This window comes from Lepus europaeus, chromosome 4 (genome assembly GCF_033115175.1).
Source record: "Lepus europaeus isolate LE1 chromosome 4, mLepTim1.pri, whole genome shotgun sequence".
Classification (NCBI taxonomy): Eukaryota; Metazoa; Chordata; class Mammalia; order Lagomorpha; family Leporidae; genus Lepus; species Lepus europaeus.
In genome coordinates, this window is record NC_084830.1 from 20,749,231 (window position 1) to 20,757,889 (window position 8,659).

An 8,659-nucleotide genomic window follows, 5' to 3' on the forward strand; every position below is an offset into this window, starting at 1 on the left:
AAGATATAAATAAATGAATACCTTAGAGAAAATAATATTTCTGGATTCTTTTTTCATAAATGCAATTCAAATTTTGAAAGGAAAGAAACTGTTTATTTTGTGCTTGGGGTATGCTAGGATCTGTGTCTTGTTCAGAAGTAGACCACAGATTGTCTCCTTTGCAGGATCCTTGCCATATTTTCCTTGCAGCTCCAGGGCCCACTGGTATACAATGTCAACACTCAAGGAAACACTCATAGATCCAGTGACAGAAGAAGAGGCAATGATCCCCAACAATTAGATCACTATAGTACTTATTGGACAAGTCAGAATGGGGTGTGCTATTAGCATTCTGGGAAAGTTTTTGACTAATGAACGTGCTCTTGGGGATCTCTGAGAAGATAAACGCAAAGGCAAGAAGATGGATCTGAAACACGAGAGCTTGTTCTTTCAGACAGCTAAAGCTGTGGCAGGTAAAGACTACTCTGTAACCAGCAATTCTACGATCATGGTAGTGACTCCCTAGTGACTGTGGGAGTCCGTCAACAAGAGGGGGAAAACTGTCTCAACCAGGTGCAAAGAAATGTGAATGTCTTCAATTCCATTACTCCCTAGATTATCAAATATAGTCCTGGCTGCAACATAATTATGGTTCCCAATCCAGTGGACATTCATATGTATGAAACCTGGAAACTAAGTGGACTCTTGGAGCACCATCATTGGAAGTGAGTATAATCTGGGTTCTGCTAAGCTTCACTATCTCATGGCTGAAAAAGTAGGCATCCATTCCAACAGCTACCATGGGTGGATTTTTGGGAGAACACGATCACTCAAATGTGTCTATATGGAGTAGAGTGAATGTGGCAAATGCAAGTGTTGCTCTATAGGAACTGAATCCAGAGATGGGAATGGACAATGATAGTGAAAACTAGGAGGAGGTATACAAGATGATGATGGAATGTGTATATGGAGTCGTCAAGCTGACAAGGTAAACCGACTGGGCTATTGGATTAAGTCTGGCTGATCTCATTGAATCCATGTTGAAAAAAAATCTCTCCAGGATCCAGTTAGTGTCTACAATGGTGTGCACTGAATGAAGTCTTTCTGAGCCTGCTGTGCCTTCTCAATGCCTGGGATTAACCAGAGTCATCAACCAGAAGCTGAAGGGTGATGAGCTTGCTCAGCTCAAGAAAAGTACAGACCCTGTGCAGGACATCCAGAAGGACCTGAAAGACCTGTGACTCCTGAGTCCTAGGCTGTAGAAGCTTAACTCTAATGCTGGGGCTGGCTGTGGCTTGGCAGGTAAAGCTGCTGCATGCAGTGCTGGCATCCCATATGGGCGTCAGTTCGAGACCCGGCTGCTCCACTTCTGATCCTAACTTCAGCTGCATCTAAAATTAAGTATTATTTTTATTATGTCTTCTAAATGTCTGATGTAAATAAGATTTTAGTCAAAAAATTAGTTGTTAAGTCTGAGTAATACACTCATGATCAGTAGTGAAATTTTTCTCTGAATATTTGATATATTTTTAAAATAAAAAATTATTGGTTTATGCCATTAATATATCCAAAATATATTATACTTAATGTGCAGGTTGATTCAAATGTTAGCGTTTTCATCAGCAATCTCTCTTAATTTTACTGATGGTTTCTTTTTTTAGTCCTAGCATCCTTGGTCTGTCTTCTTGCATAGCTACAAAAAAGAGATGTAGGCTGGCGCCGTGGCTCACTAGGCTAATCCTCCGCCTGCAGCGCCGGCACCCCAGGTTCTAGTCCCGGTTGGGGCGCCGGATTCTGTCCCGGTTGCTCCTCTTCTAGTCCAGCTCTCTGCTGTGTCCTGGGAAGGCAGTGGAGGATGGCCCAAGTGCTTGGGCCCTGCACCCGCGTGGGAGACCAGGAGGAAGCACTTGGCTCCTGGCTTTGGATCAGCGCAGCATGCTGGACAAAATGCGCTGGCTGTGGCGGCCACTTGGGGGGTGAACCAACAGAAAAAGGAAGACCTTTCTATCTGTCTCTCTCTCTCTCACTGTCTAACTCTGCCTGTCAAAAAAAAAAAAAAAAAAAGAGAGAGAGAGAGAGAGAGAGATGTAGAAGATTTAGTCCCTTGTCCCTTAATGGCCAAGCAATGGGTGCCCTTTGTCCCAAGTCTAAGAGATAGTCATGGAGTATTCTCATTAGAAAGTTTGGTCCTTTCCCGTAGCAATGTAAACAGATTTCTTCTGCCTGGAGATGTGCCTCACCTTTGGACCTAGTCAGTCTATCTAGAATCTCATGGATACTCTTATAGAAAATAGAAGCTATTGAGGTGAGGCAAGGAGAACAACAAGCACACTATCTAGCCCTTGATTAGTTAGAAAAACACTAGGAAAGAGTGTCAAGAACAAATGTCAGCAATATGCTGTTAGCTTAATCCCATGCATGCATTTATTTTAAGGACAGCATCATTTTAAGCATAACAAAGGATACAATTGTGTGTGTGGTGTGTGTGTGTGTGTGTAAGAGAGGGAGAGAGAGAGTACACAGGCAAGAGTGAATGATTCATAAAACTCATTGATCATTTACAAAGTAACTCTTTAATTCATGTACGCAAAACTATTTTCTAAGCATGTGTCTTAGTCTAGCCATTAACAAGGTGCCATGTTTTGGCCTTTTGTTTTCAAGCTCACTTAAAGTATTAAGATGAAGAAAGAATATAATAAACTTGAATATCATCTTCTTCTGTCCTAAAATCAAATTGAACTGGAGACTTTCTTTAAGGTCATCTTCAATGACCGGACTTGGTAGGCTCCATAGTTTAGCAGTTAAGGGCACAGATCAGAACAGGACTACATGCCTTGAAATCCCAACGTGCACCACTTACCAACTTTGTGAATTTTAGCAACTTGCCTCATTTCCCTATGTCTGTTTCTATAGAGAGTGTCTTCATCAAATGGACATTCCAAATATGAAATGGCTCCACCCTGGTACAGCACGTAGAATGTCATCTGACATACTGCAGTCTCTTAAGAGGATACCTTAACATAAGAATGCTCTATTGATTTCCAGAGTATTGATTTAGGTTAAAGGTAAAACCTTTGTAAAAAGAAATAAAAATTTTTACATGGTAAGGAAATACAAATTTTTGAAAAACTGGCATCATCAGCTATCTGAAATTATCATAGCACATTTGAATACCAACATATCTTTAAAATTCTGCTAAAATGAAGAATATGAAGAAATTCAGAAGAAATTTATTTTTCTTTTCCTGTTCAATTCTTTACGAGCTTTGTACTGAGGAGGCTAGAAATCCAACAGACTTCAGAAAAGTCTCCATTAAAAAGATTCCCACAATGTGCCTTTGATGGTTCACCTCTCAGTTTACTTCTTAGAAGACAAACTAACTACAGAAATACCTATCTTTTCTTTGTGGCCCCAGATGAAGACTCAAACAATCTTATCTTTGGAAAGACTTTAGAGATAATGAAACTTACCCTTCTGAGCAGAGATCCTTCACCCTTTTGTGTCTTTAGCAGGTTGTCATCAAGCTTCTGTAAATAAAGCTGCAGAGGTTAGTACTTCACAAGACAACCTCTGTCCTTCCTGGGCCTCTCCAAGCACTTAAAGTGTTCCGGCTGAACTCTTCAGAAGGAAATTCTCCGGTGCCTTCCGCAAGTCTATTCATGAGCACCTTTTCAGAGCCTGCATCATCAGGATCACCTACCCCTTTGCTCAGGGGTCACAGGTAGCACACGGTGTGAATATTTAATCTGTTGACTCATTTGGGTAAGTTGAATTAATTGCCATCATTTAAACACCTGCAGATGTTGGAAGTCTCTCAGAAAATTGAAGAGTATGCCACCTGCCTATATGGCTACAAAAATGCACTGTCAGACTGCCTTTATCAGATTTTAGCTTGTCTTTTCCAGTTCTTTGTAATGTTGACACTGCATTGCTGGTTCCTGTGAATGACAGATTTTTCATGTTCATTCATCCCTTAAGATATGACGACCAGGATTAACTAAAAACAAAGTACTCAAGGTAAACTCACACCAGTTTATGGGAACTTCCCCTCTTTTTCAAAACACCATACTCAGCCAAATAATATTTCAGTTTATTTTATTCTGTGACATTTAGAAATTATAATAACCTAAGTCCATACTTTTGTTAATTGTGGAAATGAAACATTAAAAAATTATAAAATACTACATTCTTATTGCAACAACTTCAAACAATATCAAAAGTAGATAAAACATAAAGCAAAATCCAATCCAATTAAACTTTTCCTAACCAAATCCTCCAAAGCTAAATGTGTTCAGGTGTCTATTAGAATATCCTTCATGATCCATTAGTACACCTATAAAGATATACATATGAATCTCATAAACAATTTTGTTTTTTCCTTAGGAATAATCTTGTTCTAAAACAGAGATTATAAGATGTATGAAGTTTAAAAGTATAGAAGAGAAAATTATTGAGATCACAAAAGTATTACTTTCCCACAGTCCAAAGGAAAAAGATTGAGAAGGAAGTTAAATTCTTTCAGAAGGTGGCTTGTATCCATGGAACTGTTATTTTTTTTCCCTCATATCTACTCTAAGACATTCTACTCATCCTCAGCAAAAAACTAATATATATTTTAAGAGGATATTTTAATATAAATTTTCTTAGCTTTAAAATAAACCCAGAAGCAATCCTGTTTTTCTCTGTAGCTCCTCACTAAGTTTGCTTTTTGTAGAGTAATGCCTCAGCAGCTCCTACAGGGAAGAGTGGTGCTGTTTGACACTCTAAATTTAGGCTGGATGTTGATATCTTAATCACAGGGCCCTTGAGAATCATTCCAACATTGTGAGAGGTACATAGACTTTTTTATTGTGTAGGGTGATTAGCAGTAAATTTTTGAAATATACACCCACCTCCAAAATACAAATATACATCTTCATTTTAAAAGACAAGACAGCATAACCTAAGACAAAGAAGCTACAGTTCTAATGCTCTATAATTTTGCAAGGCAAATGGAGGTAGTTCTGTTACCGGAGAAATTGCAGGGTTCTTGTCTTCGCGCAAGAAAGAATTCAGGCGTGAGACAGAGAGTAGTGGGAGGTAAAATAGCAAGGTTTATTAAGAAGGAACATCTGTAAGGACGGATGGGCACCTCTCCAGACAGGGCCTGAGAGAGAGTGCCCAGTCCCTCAGACTGGGGGAGAGCGGGGCTGCATGGGTGAGTGGAGAGTACACCCGGCCAGGCCAGGCGGGCGGCTCAGCAAAGGTGCAGAGAGCTGAGCGCGCACAGTCCAGTTGAGGCTGGGGGTTTTAAGGAGATGGGTCTTTGTCTTCACATGCTTCAACCTGGAAAGAAAGACTTAATGGATGTAAATGTTAAGAAGCTTCTTCCTGTGGAAGGTCTGAAACAAAGGACTTTATGGATGCAAATGTTATCAGACCTGAGGAAGGGGCAGGGTGTTTGAGATGCAGATGCTGAGCTGCACCTGGGAGATTGTGGAAGATTTAGCAGGAGGGGTGAGGGCCTCCACCTGGCAGGTTACCAGGTAGAAGGGGGCAGGGCAGGCAGGATGCGAAAATCTGGGCTTCCCCTGGAACATTGTTAGGATGACTTTGAGATGCAGATGCATATAGATGTCTTCTCTTTAGGCCTGTCACACACACATAAGCTCATAACTGACTTCCTACCTAACAGTTCTTTATATTAATAGTAATTTGCAGAGTCATATCAGTCAGATTTATTTATTTTAAAGGCAGAAGCAGGGGGAGGCAAGAAATGGAACAAGGGAAATCCTCCATTCTCTGTTTCACTTTTTTTTTTAAAAAAAGATCTATTTATTTATTAAAAGTCAGAGTTACACAGAGAAGGAGAGGCAGAGAGAGAGAGAAAGGTCTTCTATCTGCTGGTTCACTCCTTAACTGACCACAATGGCTAGAGCTACACAGATCTGAAGTCAGGAGCCAGGCGCTTCCTCCGGGTCTCCCACATGGGTGCAGGGGCCCGAGCACTTGGGCCATCTTCTACTGCTTTCCCAGGCCATTTCAGAGAGCTGGGTTAGAAATGGAGCAGCTGGGACTCAAACCTGCATCCCTATGGGATCCTGACACTGCAGACAGCGGCTTTACCCACAGCGCCAGCCCCTGTTTCATTTTCCAAATGGCAACAAACAGCCAGATTTGGGCCAGGCTGAAGCCAGGAGCCAAGCACTCCAACAGGGTCTCCCACATAGGTGGCAGGGTGCCTAAGCATGTGGGCTATCATTTCCCCCCTTCCCAGACTCATTAACAGGAAGCTGAATCAGAAGCAGAGCAGTTAGAACTCAAACTGGCACTCTGATATGGAATGCCAGTGCTGCAAGTGGTGGCATAACACACTGCACCACAACGCCAGCACTTTAAAAATTTGCATCCCTATTTCATCTATAGACCTACAAATGCAAAACATCAGCCCATTAGTGGAATCGAAAGTTTTGAGTAAATTCTTACCTAGCAATTTCCTCACCACAGTATGTACATATTTATTTACAGGGACAGATATACACACACACACATATTTTTACCATTTTTCCATACTTCTATATGTTCTCTTAGGCATCTTATTCTGGGGAAGTTTATATTTTTCTACCAATTTTAAGTTCTTTCTTAGAAAAATTACTAATACATGTTCTCTTCTTATAAAAAGATTATCACTGAGGCCCATAGGATCATTTTAAATCACAAAAACTCTCACATTTTTGAGTTATTAGCTATCATTTTTGAACCAATCTGAGAACATTCTCAATCTTTTTTTTCATATACAAAGGAATTGTATATTTATTTGGGTACAAAAATATAAATTTGTACATCATTTTTCATAATATGCATTTTCTTTTTTTTTCTAACACTCTCAATCTTGATAAGGATGACATCATCATTATTGATATCAAATATTACATGAGATGGGTCATATAAGAGCAGGCTGTGAGACCTAACTCCAAGCTGGCATTTATCCATCAATAAAAGCTCATTTATCAGAAATTTTAAGCCTGCTGTGACTTTAACCGTGCTCTCATCCATCATATAGTTCTCTGAATTGTCCGCCAAGAAGTCATGCAAGTTTTGCCAAATTCTTTGGTGAAATCCAGATATACTGCTTATGAAATTAGTCTAATCTGTCCCTTTATTAACCTCATGAAAGAAAATAAGGTAAATTTGGCCTGCATTGAGGGACTTGTATTAGATCACAATGCTCATCACTTCCCCATTCTAGGAGCACTCACAAATCATCTTCATTATAATTCATTGGAGACTTCTCTTCCCTGAGATATACAAACTCTGTAGTTTCTATAATCCATACCATTTCTGATTTCTAAGATCTAGGATTATCTGTTATAACTCTGGGACTGCACCAGCATTATCTTTTGGGTGTCACACCAATAAATTATGTTCATACTACAAAATGTACTAGGACTTGAACATACAAAAGAGTGTGATTTTTCAAACACAGTCACCTGGATGTGTCTGGAGCTTTAATTTTCACCTATTTATGTGTGTTTTGTTTCATTTTAATGAACATTCCCCTCAATAAAGAATACAGAGTACATCAACTCAGATGGTCTTGGTTGAAAGTTTCAAAAATTCTAGCTCTTGAAATATTTCATCAAGGTATGGATAACTTCCAGAGATACTCCATGCCTCAAGATTTGTTAATTAACAAGTGAACCATATCATCCTTGATGCTTGCTTTTTATACCTTCCCAATCCACTGGGTACAGCATCAACATTACAATAAGGCTGGTTCTACTTACATTCATAAGATGGCTGCAACCTCTAGTATGAGTTCATGTTCCCTTATTCATATTACAATAGAGAAAGGAAAGAGGAAAGGGAAAAAGGGGTGGGGAAAAGTCACGTGGGAGCAGGAGATTGGGGAAAGGAAAGAAAGGAGGGAGAAAGATCTAAAAGTAGAATGTTTGGGATTTTTCCTTAGAATGACTGGGCATCGATATGTCAAAACCTCATTTTCATATCAAAGTAGTACAATTGGACTAAATTAGTTGGAATTCATTCTTGGAGTTAGGAATCTGGAGATATGCTTGGATAAAATTTGAATATTTTGTAAAATAAAGATCTTGTTAGTAAGGAACTGAAAGGTAATTGGTAGGAAATCAAGTTTGGAAATACATGAGAAATAGATATTCTGCTATTTTTAAGATTTATTTATTTACTTGAGGGCCGGCGCTGCAGCTCAATAGGCTAATCCTCCACCTTGAGCGTCAGCACACTGGGTTTTAGTCCCGGTCGGGGTGCTGGATTCTGTCCCGGTTGCCCCTCTTCCAGGCCAGCTCTCTGCTGTGGCCTGGGAGTGCAGTGGAGGATGGCCCAAGTGCTTGGGCCCTGCACCTGCATGGGGGACCAGGAGAAGCACCTGGCTCCTGGCTTCGGATCAGTTCCGTGCACCAGCTGCTGCTTGCCGGCCGTGGCGGCCATTGGAGGGTGAACCAACGGCAAAGGAAGACCTTTCTCTCTGTCTCTCTCTCTCACTGTCAACTCTGCCTGTCAAAAAAAAAAAAAAAGATTTATTTATTTACTTGAAAGTTACATAAAGAGGAGAGGCAGAGACAGAGAGAGGGAGAGAGGTCTTCCATCTGCTGGTTCACTCCCCAATTGGCTGCAATGGCCAGAGCTGTGCCAATCCAAAGCTGGGAGCCAAGAGCCAGGA

The 8,659-nt window shown here is 40.4% G+C and overlaps 1 pseudogene; it reads left to right on the forward strand.

Annotated features, from left to right (window-relative positions):
* The first annotated feature begins 211 nt into the window (after positions 1–211).
* On the forward strand, positions 212–1,220 carry LOC133758284 (L-lactate dehydrogenase B chain-like; annotated as a pseudogene).
* Positions 1,221–8,659: the final 7,439 nt, after the last annotated feature.